Below are 15,977 nucleotides of genomic sequence, written 5' to 3'. Positions count from 1 at the left end.
TCTCTGTTTCTGTGGATAATATAATCATCAGCCCAGTCCCATTAGCCTGTAACCTTAGAGTCCTCTTTGACTCCTCTCTCTCCTTCTCTTCACATATCCAAAACTCTGCTAATCATGACATTTTCTTTCTTTATAACATTGCCAAAATTTGTCCTCTCCTTTCTGAACACATTACTAGAACCCTTATCCACTCTCTCATCTCCTCTCTCCTAGACTATTGCAACCTGCTCCTCACAGGTCTCCCAGTAAGCCATCTCTCTCCACTGCAGTCTGTCCTAAATTCAGCTGCATGACTTATCTTTTGCCAAAGTTGCTATGCTCATATAACCCTTCTTCTGAACTCACTACATTGACTCCCTATCTGCTTCCACATACAGTTCAAGCTCCTCTTTCTCACCTACAAATGCCTTCATTTTGAAACACCTCACTACCTTTCCTCTCTTATCTCTCTCTACATCCCTCCTCATGCCCTCTGCTCATCAGACAAGTCACTTCTATCGTGCCCTTCTCCTCTACCACCAGTTCCCAACTCCGTGCTTTCCACCTGGCTGCACCATGTGCATGGAATAGTCTTCTTGAACTGGTGTGTTATGCTCCCTCTCTTGCCATGTTTAAATCCCATCTAAAGATCCACCTTTTTGAAACCACTTTTAAATCTTATGCCTGATTGTCTACTTTTAGTCTTGTTAATTAACTTTCTTTTCTTTTCTTTTTAACCATTGTCTTGCTTTATGAAATAGCCCAAGTCTCTTGTCCTGTATGTTTGTCTTATTAGATTGTAAGCTCAATTTAGCAGGGACTGTATTTTTTATGTTTGTACAGCACTGCATATGAAGTATAGTGCTATAGAAATGTTAAGTAGTAGTAGTAGTAGTAGTAGGTTTTACCTGCATTCAATGAACTTGACATGGGTGAAACCTTTTGACAATTCAATAGCATATATTGTAACAATTTTCAAAAGCCCATTTAAACGGGTAAAGTGCATTTACACACGTAAAACCCAGTTTTAAGCATGTAAATGCTTTTGAAAATCAGGCCCTTAATGTTCACCTTTAATGTTGAAATACCAGAAAAAAATATTTTTAATGTAATTCAGCTGATAATTAAGGTTATTGCAATCCTCTCTTTTCTGCTCTGAGTTCTATTTCATTTCTGAGGAGAAACAAATGTTAATGTAGCCCCCTATATCAGTGTTAGAGCCAAATTGGTACAAGGGACACACTCAGTCCCAGGGCTAGGTTCCAGTTCTTGGGCACTGGTCCTTTCAACCCCGGGGCGTGGATTTTATCAATGGGGTGAGTGTTAGGCCCATCGGCCACAGCGGCCCGCGTCCGGGGCTGGGTGTCATGGCCGCCGGCCACAGCGGGCCGCAACCAGGGTCGGGCCGGCAGCCGTGGTGGGCGCGACCAGGGTCGGGCCAGCGGCCGCGGTGATACTAAACTTACCCGAGGCGTCGAGCTTTGTCAGAGGCTCCTGCTGTGGCAGGCAGCCTTCTCTTTTGCCTTCTTCGCGGCCGCTGCCACTGCCAAGCCCGGCCACATGGATTCTCTTGGCCGGGCTGACTCCTCCCCTTCTGCCTCTGCTAGGAGCCGTGCGCGTGGCTGAAGAGAATATTTAAAGGAGCCATGACAGGAAATTGTCATGGCTCCCCCCTGGACTCCTCCCTCTAGTTCCTGTATTTAAGGCAAGGTCTGATACTCAGTAGAGATGTGAATCGTGTGATCGATCATCTTAACGATCAATTTTGGCTGGGGGGGGGAGGGAATCGGATCGTCGCGGTTTTGTTTTTTTTTAAATCATGTAAATCGTAAATCGGGAGAGGGCGGGAAAACCGGCACACTAAAACAACCCTAAAACCCACCCCTACCCTTTAAAATAAATCCCCCACCCTCCCGAACCCCCCCAAAATGTCTTAAATTACCTGGGGTCCAGTGGGGGGGTCCCGGTGTGATCTTCCACTCTCGGGCCATGGGTGCGTTAATAGAAATGGCGCCGGCGCTACCTTTGCCCTGTCATATGACAGGGCAAATGTAGCGCCGACGCCATTTTGGTTCCTGTCCCCCGACGTCACAAGCGCAGGAGATCGCTCCATATGGCCGGCGCCATTTTGCAATACGGCAATACGGCCATAAGGCCGGCGCCATTTTGCAATACTCCCGTATTGCATACGGCCGGCGCCATTTTGCAATACTCCCGTATTGCAAAATGGCGCCAGCCGTATGGCCGTATTGCCGTATTGCAAAATGGCGCCGGCCGTATGGCCGGTGCCATTTTGCAATACGGCAATACAATTTGAGTGCAGGAGGTCGCTCCCGGACCCCCGCTGGACTTTTGGCAAGTCTTGTGGGGGTCAGGAGGCCTCCCCAAGCTGGCCAAAAGTCCCTGGGGGTCCAGCGGGGGTCCGGGAGCGATCTCCTGCGCTCGTGACGTCGGGGGACAGGTGCTACCTTTGTCCTGTCATATGACAGGGCAAAGGTAGCGCCGGCGCCATTTCTATTAACGCACCCGTGGCCCGAGAGTGGAAGATCACACCGGGACCCCCCCCCCCACTGGACCCCAGGTAATTTAAGACATTTTGGGGGGTTCGGGAGGGTGGGGGATTTATTTTAAAGGGTCGGGGTGGGTTTTAGGGTTGTTTTAGTGTGCCGGTTTTCCCGCCCTCCCCCTTCCCCCGATTTACGATTTTTGACGATAAATCAGGGGAATTCCTATTGTATCGCGCCTCTAACGATTTTTGACGATTTAAAATATATCAGGCGATATTTTAAATCGTCAAAAAACAATTCACATCCCTAATACTCAGACCTTGCCTTGGTATTGAGGCTCTGTGCTTGGTTACCTGTGTTCCGTGTTCCTGGATTTGCTCTGTTCTTCGTCCCGCTTCTGCTCCTCCACGCCATTGGATTGATTCTTTGCTTCTGACCTTCGGACTGGCTGTGGTGATTCTCTGGCGTTGACTTCAGATTGGCTTTGGACCCTTCTCCTGTGTTGCTCCTGGACTGGCTTCGGACCACTCTCCCGTCTGTTCCTAAACCGGCTCTCAACCTCTCTTTGGACTTCGACCCTTGGACCGGCTTAGGACTATCCTTCGACTTCTACTCCCAGACTGATTATGACCTGCTGGAGACGCCAGCTGTCTGGAACCTACGACCTGCAGGAGGCGCCTGCATCCAGACTATCTTCAGACTCCAGGGAGTCTCCTAAGTCCCAGCGGCCAGGTCCCTACGGGCTCCTCCTGGGGGGATCACGAGCTTCCAGGGTGAAGCCTTCATTCAACGTCTACATCATCAGGTCTTGACATCTGACGGTAGAGACCGAAGAGGGTTGACTCCCTTTTTGGTAGTGCTGACTCTACCTTGGAACAGGGGTCCACTTTCTGATTCATAACAGGGAGGCCCAAGCCATGCAGGGGAACAGGGAACCCACTTTTAGTCTCTTCACTCTCCCTATTAGTACTCACTGTCCGTTGGCTCACAGAGTTAGTACCTTCCTTCAAGATAAAGAAAAGGCAGGGCACTGTAGATGGTGTTCAATAAAATTTACTATAACAAAAATAACTGCACAGTCCAGTCAAAAGATAAAGTGCAGGAATCTTTTCAAAAACACAAAACTTCACAGTGCCTGTTCTCTGAGCCAGTAATCCCTATGTGGTAGAGACAAACCTACTTGGCTTTAACGATTTTGATACTTTTCCAGTTTGGTTTTCTGAATATTTGATGACACATACAGAGATATTCATGTTCCATCATTGTTAAAGATCCTTTTGGTCTTCTACACTTTCCCTCCCGAAGCAGCCAGTGCAAAACACGGCCCGTGTTGGGGGACTCACAGTGCTGTTATTATGAACTGATTATACTGCTTTAATCTACAAAATATGTCTGCCTGATAATTGATTTGATGGAATAAAAATTCTACTGATACTTCAAGACGGCTTTGTGCCTGTACATGTTTCTCGACCTTTTGTACACACCCTGCTCCTAGTGGTTAAATTCTTTCTTAACAAGAGGATGTTTTTGGTAGATTGGAATCCAATAGCATAAAAAACTCATCTTACTTGTGGGGTCTCTCAGTGATCTATCTTGTCCCCTATGCTTTTCAATATTTATCTAGCACCATTAGTCAAACTTATGAAGAGACTTGGCTTTGGATGTTATACCTATGTAAATGTTCAACTCAAAAGACAACCCCCCACTCCCACAAACAAATTAGAGTGCAGGGTATAAAAAACTGAAAGAATTGTATTGTTGATTTAAAAGACTCTCATACGAAGGAGCAAATCTTAATTCAGGAGCATTGTAATTTATCCAACAATGGCTTATAACTCAATCTGTATACAAAGAACTCTGGCTCCACAATTTAATCATAGGATTCTTATAGTCCTTTTTCTGTTTTTAGAAAAAAAGATTTGCAATTAAAAATACAGTATATATTGGCTAAAAAGCACTTAACTTTATTGCAGTTTCCGCCGGGATGTCCAGCTGAAATATCTAACTCTAGATCTCTTTTTAGAGCTGAATACTATTAGTACTTCAGTTCTTTTAAAATGGCAGAGTCCTGTCCAATCCTACCTGACAAATGTTGTGTCTCGTTGCCTTCTTCAAGGGCTCTTCACTGTATATTTGGACAGAGTCTATTTCAATCCTATCAAAATAAAAAAGTCATAATTAGCATCACATGTATTTGCCACATACATCCTCAACAAACAATGCTGCAATTAACCATGCCATTTATACCCCAGTAATGTGGATTTTATGTTTACTGACACCATTTTGAATGACTCAGCTGATCATTTTTGGCCAATCGCCATTAGAGTCATTATGTATAATTCTAACTGATCAATCAACCTTGATTACAAATAAATTAAGTTTTAATTTCAATAGATTAGAATGTCAAATCTGTTTAAAGGGTGATGCTACAAAACAAGGTTGGTCCTGAAGAAAAAATCAAATTTATTGAGGCAGTTGAATATGTAATCCATCACACAAACATATATGTGTTTCAAATTAAAGTGAACCAGTCAATTACCTCATTCATACCATTAGAAGCAATGGTGTCTAACAAAAAAAGCCAACATTGTTCCTTATGATTTAATATTGATTCTAAATTACCACCTCATTCAGAAGGTAGTACTGTATCAATTATACCCCATTATAAATCATCAAATGAGTGACCTTTATCAATACTGTGCTTAACCATTGGGGCTTGTTCTTTCTTTGTCCGTAAACAACTCCGGTGTTCCCATAAGCAAGAGCGAATAGCCCTTTTTGTCTTGCCTATATACAGTAATGGACAATCGTACAGAATTGAATATATCACATTCTTTGAATCACAAGTGGAGTGAAATTTCAACTAACTTGAAACTTAGACATTGGGTGTCTCTATACAAATAATATCCAAATAGTAGCCAGTTTAGACATTAGAATGTACAACTATTTAGAACCTTTCAATGAATGCTTAAACCAAGTTGCAGAATGGCTTCATGCAGCAAGACTTAAAGTAATTCTAGATAAGTCAGAGGCCATGTGACTGGAAAGGAACATTGATAATTCAAATCTCCCACATCCTATGATATCTGGATCATCAATTCAGTTAAGATGTGATCCCTATTCTAGGGTTCAAATTTGAATCTCCCCTAAATTTTGTCCTACAAGTTTCCTATCTTATTTGGCAGTCTTTTTCCTTTATGTGGCTTATTTGAAGATTAAGATCTTTTAGATATTAATTATTTAATGACTATTATATTTCCCTTTACCATGGTTTGTCTGTACACTCAATCATCTGGCTTCAAATAGTGCAAAACACCGCTGCCAACTCATATTTGAAAGAAAACAAATTGATCATGTTATCCCCTTACTTAAAGAGCAGCATTGGCTACCAGTATCACTGAGCATACAGTTCAAAATAGGATGTCTTACTTTTAAGGCCCTCCATTAGGGAAAGCCACCATATCTTGCTAATCTTTTACGGCCATATCTGCCCAACCATATTTTGTGACCATTATTGCATAAGCTATAAGAATTCCATCCTTTAGGGAGATTAGATTAGAACAAATAAGGGAAATAGCCTTTTCCTACCAAGCTCTCAACCTCTGGAATTCCTTTTCATTTGCATTTCAGTTGGAGAGAGATTTTAGTAAATTCGGAAAAGCCTTACCTCTTTTTAAAAGGTTTTGATAACTAATTAGGTCTTATATAGGTCTTATATTCCCTAAAATGTCTGGTTGATTTCAATCAGTTTAGATCGTTTTAGGTTTCTGTTGCAGGAGCGCTAGGGAGCAGTCCCAATTACGGGGAGGTTAGTGTGCCCTTGGATCACAGCGCGACTGCAGAGGAGCTCCGAGGAAATGCCGAGGCAGGCAAGATGTGTCCGAGCATGGGCGGACAGGCTGAAGACTGGGAGCTCTGACCTCTGACAAACCTGAACGCACCAGAAGAGACCCAACAACGCAATGCTGGTCTCTGGGGTAGCCCTCTGGCCACTCAATAGCGCTTTCAGACCTGCCGCCTGGAAAAGGCAGATGCAACAGGACAGACAGAGGTTGAGGACAGATGACGGTACTGGAACAAGATGAAGACACTTGAAGACATGGTCAAATGAAGGTACTTGGAGACATGGTTGGGACGAGAACACTAGGCGAGTGGACAAGTCTAAGGCAAGGCTGAGGCTTCAGGATGAAGAGAGGATCCGGGTGGCTCACAAGGCAAGGTCCAGCTTGAAAAGGCTTCAGTAACCCGGCGTGATCAGTGCCCTGGCAGGTCTACTGGAAGCAGGGTCCACTAGATTGGCTAAGGCTGGCCCCCAGAACCTGGAACATCCACACAAGTACAGGCAAAAGGAACTAGGTGGACGAATACTCTTGGTGAGTGGAAAGACGACAGCAAGGTTAAAACTCAGGATGAAGTAGAATCCAGGCGACACTCATAGCAGGTTCTGGCCAGAGTAAAGGCTTCAGTGACCCGGTGCAACCGGCGCCCTGGCAGGTCTACTGGAAGCAGGATCCGCTGGAGGGAGGCTAGGGTGGACCCGGAACCAAGGACATCCGAGGACAAGGCTTTCAAAGAGAGGAGCTGGAAGGAATGGGCGTCTGGAGGCAGAACATCTGAAAACAAAGACATCAGGATCATCTGAAGATGAGGACATCTAGGACATCTGAAGACGATGTCAGAGGCATCAAAAAATGAAGACATCAGGGACATCAGAAGACAAGGACATCAAGGACATCTAAGGGCAAGGACATTAGGGAACATCTGAAGATGAGGATACGGGATCCGACGAGAGAACAGGAACCATGGATGAAGGCAGAATGAAAGACCAGGAACTACAAAAGAAGACGACGAGGGAATTTCCATGAAGAGTGGAGTGCCTTGAAGAAGCTGGAGACGAAGAGAAGTCCAGGAGTGGACTGGTTCCTTGCGAAGGCACTGGAGAACTGGCAAAGGGCCCTTATATAGGGCAGAAGTAGAGAAGCCCGAATGACATCATCAGTCAGGGCCGTGGGGCCTTTCCCACCACGGACCCTTTAAATGAGCAAGAGAGGCGTGGCCACATGCCTAGGAGGCAGGACCATGGAGAGCAGCATCCATGTCGCGAAGAGCACGCTGGAGTGGCACTAGGCCACAAGGCAGGTCAGAGGCAACGGTGGTGGCTTCTGCCGCAGGAAGAGAGCAGAATGGCGGCTCCATGCCGAGAAGAAGGAAATCAGAGTGTGCAGTGACCCTGCTGTGCAGAAGAGGATGGCAGCAGCGGTGGCCCAGCCCGCCGACGAAGAGAGGAAGACATCAGCTGCCTCCAGGCCGCATAGAGGCAGAACAGCAGAGGCTCCAACCACCACGGAGCACAGGCAGCAGCCTCCAGGCCGCAGAGACGGCGTTGGGGACAGGCTGGCAGAGGTAAGAGGCTGCTCGCGGCTTGGCCCGCGAGCAGCATCGCAACAGTTTCACTATTAGTTTTTATTGTCTATGCAGATTTTAATTTATATGGTCATATGTTGAAATATATTGATGATGTTAATCATCAATACTTACCCATGCTTGCTAAATTAATAGAAAAAACAGTACAAAAGCAACTGGCAGAACATCTAGACAACAATTACATACTTTACCCCTCACAACACGGCTTCAGAAAACACTATAGCACTGAAACATTACTAATCTCACTAACAGATAATGTACTACGGGGGTTTGACAGCAGAAAACACTACATTATGATATTACTAGACCTGTCAGCAGCATTTGACACAGTAAATCACAGCATACTAATAAAAAGGCTTGAAGAAATAGGACTACAAAACAAAACAATTGAGTGGTTCCTCTCCTACCTACACAATAGATTTTTTCAGGTACAGATAAAAAACACAATATCAGACAAAATCAAGCTAATGACTGGGGTCCCACAGGGGTCAGCACTTTCGGCAACTCTATTTAATATCTACATGCTGCCTCTATGTCACCTCTTGGCAGGACTAGGTATCATACATTACATATACGCTGGCAACATTCAGCTAATCCTACCAGTAGAGGAAACAATTGAAAAAACACTAAACTTAGCAATGTTGTACCTAGATATAATAAAACAACTATTAAGCCAAATGGAACTGGTAATTAATATTGAAAAGACAGAATTCATACACCTTGAAAGAAAAACCACTGAATTAATATAGAATCCCATCAAACTTAAAAAGGATCAGATAGTGGAACTAAAAGAAAAAGCCAGAAACCTAGGTGTAATAATTGACAATGAACTCAATCTTAAGCAACACATATCAGTAAAAGTTAGGGAAGGTTATGCCAAACTTATGGTGCTTAGAAGGCTAAAACCCCTATTAACCCAAGCGAACTTTAGAACCGTTCTTCAAGCACTTATATTCGCGAGCACAGACTATTGTAACACACTCTTCCTTGGATTACCATATACAACACTAAGACCACTGCAAATCTTACAGAACTCTGCAGCCAGAATTCTAACTGGAAAAAGCAGAAGAGATCACATCACTCAAACACTTGCTGAATTACACTGGCTGCCAACTGAACAAAGAGTGCAATTTAAAACACTATGCACAATCCACAAACTAATCTATGAGGAAAATACTGACTGGCTAAACACTGCACTATGACTACATGTCCCCCAGAGAAATCTAAGATCAGCCAATAAAGCTCTACTAACCATTCCCTCTATAAAGACAGCAAAACTGACTCAAGTAAGAGAGAGAGCACTATCCCTAGCCGGTCCAATATTATGGAACACACTACCACTCGAAATAAGACTAATGAAAGATCTAAAACTCTTTAAAAAAAAGTTTAAAAACATGGCTCTTCAAAAAAGCTTTTCACAATGAGAGTGGGGAGTAAGGAATACTAGCGGACAAGAAAGAGAACTCCGACACACTGTTAAAAGTCAACAAATAGCAGTTATCCCTCCTTTATTATTTTTTCTCATACCTAAAGATTAATTTAAGAGTACAGTATTCTCATATATGGATATCCTATTATTCATATAAATGGAATTTCCAATCCACAATCCAAATAGCGTATATTATCTGAATCATGTAATCGAAACTGTATTGGCACCTACTAGCTAATTTATAATCCTAACCAAACTTATTTATGTGCCTATCTGTAAACCGTTGTGATGGTATACTACTAAACGACGGTATAGAAAAGTTTTTAAATAAATAAATAAATAAATAAATAAATAAATAATCAGCCTAGATCCTTCTTATGTTTTATTACTCAATTCTTATCGTTACTATAAGTTTTTAATTTATGCTGTTATATCAGGAATTATATTGTATGTTTTACACTATGTTGCTTTTATGTTGTAATGTTTAATTTAGCCTTGTTTGTTTACTCCAAATAGGACTATTGTGTTATATAATTTTAAATTGTATTTTGATTTTACTTTTATTGTACATCACCTTGCTTCCTTAGAAAAGAAATGTGATTAATCAAATAAATTAACTATCTACCTGGGTGATGCATCAAGCTACATTAGTGCTCTAACGCATATTACATCACATATATTGTACGATATACACAATATTTTGCATTTCCCGCCCAGGTTCCCTCCCCTATTACAATGATCATCTTTGCATGTAATTTGCACACATGAACAATGCAAATGCAAGCAAAGAAGCTCACATATAGGAAATCCTATGCAAATATTTTATCATGTCCGACCAAGAGGGTGGTCAGTCGTGATAAAATAAAACACCTCTTGGAAAAGTGGTAAATGTGTGGTGGGAGATCCGGGACCCAATGTGGGTCCTAAGGCTCCCACCTCACATTTAAAGTGCAGGAAAAAACAATTGGCGCCAATTGAGCAAGGGTCAGTACTGACCTGTCTCAACCCGTGACCAACTCGAATCCCCCCAAAATGGACCCAGCCCCGACGTGGGATCCAATTTAAGGTATGGAGGTGCAGGAGGGGATTTGCTAGTGAGGGGAGAGTGGGAAGTGGGTGGGGATCAGGACTGTTAAGCACCAAATCACGCTTAAAGCGCTTCTCCATGGACACAAGGATACCACACCAAAATTTTGTAGAAACAAATATCAATTTTGTATTGTATATCAATAAGCAATACAGGTACCCTTGGGAGGAACAGAAGGGCAGGACTTCTCAGGCCAGATGCTCATGAGAAGCATTACTCTCTGTGTCTCTTCCTGTATATTAGTGGAGTCTTCTTTTTACAGATAATAGACAGTCTCAATCCCTAAATTGCAGGAGCCAGTGGGAGTATCACATACACAGTTTCTCATGTAAAACAAGATAAATTAGACCTATATTACCCTGATCCCCTTCCCAAATTGAGGCCCAATTGCCTGATGTTCACATCAATCTTCTGTCATTTTCTTCACCCCCAGAGAGATCTCCAAGACCTAAGCAGTTTGTTCAGGTACTACTGTAGTTGAAATATTAGCCTGAGATTCTGACCTTTTCCCTCTGCTCATTGTGACCCCATGACCATTCATCACAAGTTTTGGACAGCTCCAGCTGCTGTATAGATGTCTTCTGGAATTTCTCCAAATTAGGGTCAAAAGGGAATTTAAGGTTTACATGGCCAGAACTGCAAGCAGGCCAAGGCAGCAAAGGATTCTGGGTCAATCACAGTCTCTGTATTGGTCTCGGACTCAGGAACACATATCAGGACTCAACAATTTTTTTTTCCTTTTGGGTAGGAGGGTTGGAAAGGGTTGGTGGGGTAGGGCCTGGGACCAATTTTTTTTAAAATGAGGGGGGGCCGTCTGTGTCACTAGAAGGGTGGGAAGAGGAGAAATATGGATATCGGGGGGTCTTCTGTGTCACTAGGGGATGGAACAAGGGTTGAAAAGAGGGGGCTGGGGCTGGAACCTTTAGTTTATTGGAGGGATTTGTGGGGGGTGGGGCCATCGCCACATGGGTGCATTTTGATTTTTTTTTACATTTTCGGGAGAGTTAGGGCCACCTCAACTGGTGTTCCTGGGTTTAGACAGGGGTCAGCACTGACCCCACTCAACCTCCTCCTTTGCCACCTCTTTGATTTTTTGGACCAGCAGCCCTTTAAGGTAATGAATGGTCCCATGAGGTTGGGGCCACCATTGCATTAAAGGGCAGCTTGCCACATTCTTTTGTGCTATGGTGTTTGGCCACTACACATAAGAATGCACCATATAGCCCATGATGCTTTTTTTTGGGGGGGAAAGGCTCCACTATCGCGGGTGACACATCGTGGTTTAGTAAATCTAGGAGTAATATAGGCCCGTGGCAATTGCAGGGACTAGAAAGATGGTGGCAGTGGCAGGAGGAGGTGTTCAGCACAGGTACTGCCACAGGCTGGGACAGATGGTGTAGTTTACATCATACGATATTCTAAGAACCATAGCAACTATGTTTATAGAATATACATGAACAAACAATTCTAAGCTTAGAACATTCTCAGGGCCTATGATGAATATGTCACAGTAAGCAGAGACATCTAGGTGCTATCCAACATGAAAGAAAAATTATTTGCTGAAGTTTTTTGGGCTTATCAACATAATTTAGCCTGGATTCCATCTTTGCATATAATTTCAGTTATTCTTCCCTTATTATAGCAACTAACCATCTCAGATCTCTGTAAATATTCCATCAGATGAGGTCACCATGGTCCATTTTTGACCTACAGTCCATAATTTTGCCTATTTCTCATTTAAAGCTTTCCATTCTATGGGCCTCCAGTATCTCCAGAACCATCTCTTCTCATCTACTGTCACTTAATTTAAGATCTGCGAATGAACCACTTCCTTTTGGAGTCCCCTTTGAAGGCAACTCAGTCGATAATGTCTGGGGATATGCTTTTTTCCTTTTATATCCATCCCTTAAGGAATTCCCTTTCAAAGGAGATGCATATTAGTATTTTTAGGAAATTTACTGAAAACATTATTGTTTTAACTAGATTTAGTGATTGAGCTGCTTTAATATTTGGTTCTGGATTGTTATGGTGACATTTTCTCTGTGTCTTGTTTTATTTATATATTGCTTTGTATTTTTAGTTGTTTTTAGTCTACCAAAGTTTCTTATGTATTTATATGCTGCTTTTATTGTTACTGTATGCTGTTATTCCTATAGTATAGCTATTTTATCCTTATTACTGTATGGCAATTTTGCTATTTGGCATTTAATTTTATTGAGGTTGATATTCGGTGCCACTTAGCTGGATAAGTAGAGACTGAATATCTGTCCCTGTTCAGTAGCTGTCACTTAGCTGGATAACTACTTATCTGGCTAAACAGTTAGTAGTGGGTGGGATGACGCATAAAGGGGAGGACCTTCTTATCTGGCTAACTTTGCCAGATAAGTAGAGATATTCACACTTATCCAGCTCAGTTGGCCAGATAAGTTAGATATGCTATTGAGCTGATTTAAAGTTAGCCCAAATATACTTATCCGGCTAACATTAAATATCCCGGTATATTTAGTAGCGCAGCCACACTGCTGAATATCCTGCTAAATTAGCAGATATATTAATCTGGCTAATTAGGTCTGTCGACTAGCCTGTCAATATTTACCCCATTGTATATTGCATTTTGTAACTCTCTTTCAGTGCTACTGTAGAAAGATAAGAAATAAAAGAAAAGTTATGCTATGCTATTTTTCATGCCTTTTGCTATTTGTATTCTTTTCATATTTTTTCTTCTCTAATATTTTCACTCCCCTTCAACAGGCACTTAACCTATTTTCCACACATCTACTTCTGCTCCCATCATATATCATCTTCTCTCATCTATTCTCCAATCCCTCTCTCTCCCTACAGTCTCTCATATATTCTTCCTCTTTTTTCCCTCCTGAATCTCCTTCCTGTTATGTTCCTACATCCTTTCATCTCTCCCTCTCTCTCTCCCCTCCAGTATCCTCTCCCTTTTCCCATCTAGTAAAATCTCTGTCATCTCTCCGACTTTTGTCTTTCCTCCAGTATGATGCCTTCCTCTTGTGTTTTAACTTTCTTTCCATCACAATATGTCTCCCTTTTTTGTTTCACTTTTTTCTTCTCCAACACCATTGGCTTTGCCATTGAAGCAACCTCCTTCCCACCATTACTATCATGTGGTTCTATTTACAATAAACTCGAGTTCAGGCACAGGATGGAAGGTATTTCAGCAGTACTAGCACGGGAAGAAAGTATTTGTGGGCGCACTGGTGTCAATATGGATGGGAGGGAGGTGGTGGGCTTTATGTATCTGACATAGTAGGGAGTCAGTAGTGGGCTTCTGGTCACCAATACTAGAAACATAAAAATTTAGAAACATGAGGACAGAAAAAGACCAAATGGCCCATCCATCCAATTAATTTAGCATTATAATTCTAATCACTTCCTTCGAGATCCCCTGTATTATAGAAACAAAACGGCAGAAAAAGACCATCATGGTGAAAGAAAGTGATTGGAAAGGAGGAATGCCAGCAGAAGGAGGTAGGAAGAGAGATCATTTGTCACCCATAGCAGTTGAATGGAGGTAGAGGTATCTCAAAGCAGACTCAGGTTGTGGGATTCATGCTGATGCCTTGTGCCTAACTAGTATGACAGAGAGAAATTGTGCAAATTGCCACAACTGCAGAATCACAAAAGCTGGACGTCTTTATCTAGAGCCTAAAAGATACCACACATATTTCCTGAAACATTGTTAAAGATCGTATTGATCCTGATCCTGAAGGTTTACTTCCAGTTCTTTATGCAGCTGGATTGTGTGAGGTCTCCTTTTTGATAATATATTCTGAGTCATACTATACAGTATATCCTTATAATATATTGTGATTGACAGTGTTAAAACATGAGTTGGATTAACTCAGTAACTCATATCTCAGAGAACTACAAGGTACAAAGGGGTAATTTATCATATCAGCATTCTATTAAGTTAGCTTCTTTTGTAAACAGGCTTTCAACAAAATAATGTATTTGTCCTGTTAGTAGAGTAAAAAGGTATCATCTGCAACTTATTTGAGTTTTATTCTACATATTTAAGTGAACTATCTCAAAATATTTGTGACTAACATTCAGGAGTATCAATCCTTTTATCAGATCATCCTTGAGATATAATTGTTCAAAATTTCAACCAGGGAGATGTATATATCAAATATATTAAAAGCAAAAATATAATATACATATAATCTGAGTATGATTGTTTTTATTGGTCTTCTATCTCAAGGCCATGAATTAGCAAGCAGCACATTTAAAACAAATAGGAGAAAATTATTTTTCACTCAATGCACAATTAAGCTATGGAATTCATTGCTGGAGGATATGGTTAAGGCAGTTAGTGTAGCTAAGTTTTTAAAAAAGCTTTGGACAAGTTACTGGAGGAGAAGTCTATAAACTGGTATTAATCAAGTTGACGTAGGGAAAAGCCACTGCTTATTATAAGCATTTATAGCATGAGATCTATTTAATTTTGGGATATTTACCAGATACTTGTAACCTATATTGGCTACTGTTGGAAACAGGATGCTGGGCTTGATAGATCCTTGGTCTGACCCAGTAAGGCAACTTCTTATGTTCTTATGTCCTCAGGAAGAGCCGTTTTCACTAGAGCTGTCTGTTCTTTTATATTTGCTTCCATAATAAACACCATGTACTCCTCTACCATGCAAACTACAACTCTTTATTGCAAGCTTAAATTCCAAAGGCCTGCATGTGTAAAAACCTGGGTTTACACACGTGACCGGGCCTTGTTGTGTGCATTTTAAAATGGGCCCGGCCAAGCACGTAAATCCCAGTACGTGCACAAGTGCCAGGCCCTGAAAAGGGGCGGGGCGGAAGTGAAGTCGGGGCAGGGGGGCGGGGCAAGGCAGGATGGAGGCCGGCTGGGACAGTGGCCATTAGCCAATGTCCTGGGGAAGCACGTGCTGGCAGCCAGCCAGCACGCAGAAACTACTTCTGCTTCGGAGGAGCAGTAAATAGTGAAATAAAAAAATATGGAGTAGGTAGGTAGAGGTTTAGGAGTCAGGGCGGAGAGGGGAAGGGAACAAAGGTTAGGTAGGGGGTAGAGGAAGTTCCTCCCAGTCTGCTCCTTAATTGGAACAGACTGGGAGGGAACTGGGGGAGGTCCAATTGCGTTGCCATGCATATTTACAGAAATGTGCCCCCACTGTGCATGCCGTCTGCACATGCGTGCACAGTATTTTAAATCCAGCGCACAGTTACATGCAGCCATCAGATTTTATAAAATGTGCACGCCAGCACGTGCATGTTATAAAATCGGCATGTCCATGTGCACTCACCTGGAACCGCGCGCACATGGACGGCTGTGCACTGTTTTTTTAAATCGACCCCCCTTAGCATTTCAGCAGTGTTTTTGTATGTTGACCATACTGAAATGTATCCAGTAGGACATCAAAGACAGCATAAGATGTAGTACAATACTAACAATTCTCAGATGTGAGCCAAGAGGCAAGTTATATACAAATTTTGAAGTGGGTTGTCAAGTCCATACAAGTAGCAAGGATTAGGGAGAGATACTTGTCTAAGGACC

The 15,977-nt window shown here is 42.4% G+C and overlaps 1 long non-coding RNA gene across 1 annotated transcript in view; it reads right to left on the bottom strand.

Annotated features, from left to right (window-relative positions):
* Window positions 1–4,630, bottom strand: part of LOC115088812 — a 56,992-nt gene extending 52,362 nt beyond the window's left edge. Inside the window, exon 1 of the long non-coding RNA XR_003855903.1 lies at window positions 4,569–4,630. This is a non-coding gene — a long non-coding RNA (uncharacterized LOC115088812). The remainder of the gene's footprint in view (window positions 1–4,568) is intronic.
* Window positions 4,631–15,977: the final 11,347 nt, after the last annotated feature.

The sequence above is a fragment of the Rhinatrema bivittatum genome, chromosome 3 (assembly GCF_901001135.1).
Source record: "Rhinatrema bivittatum chromosome 3, aRhiBiv1.1, whole genome shotgun sequence".
In the NCBI taxonomy this organism is placed as follows: Eukaryota; Metazoa; Chordata; class Amphibia; order Gymnophiona; family Rhinatrematidae; genus Rhinatrema; species Rhinatrema bivittatum.
The sequence above is the reverse complement of the archived record's forward strand: the minus strand, read 5'-3'. Positions and strand labels throughout refer to the sequence as shown.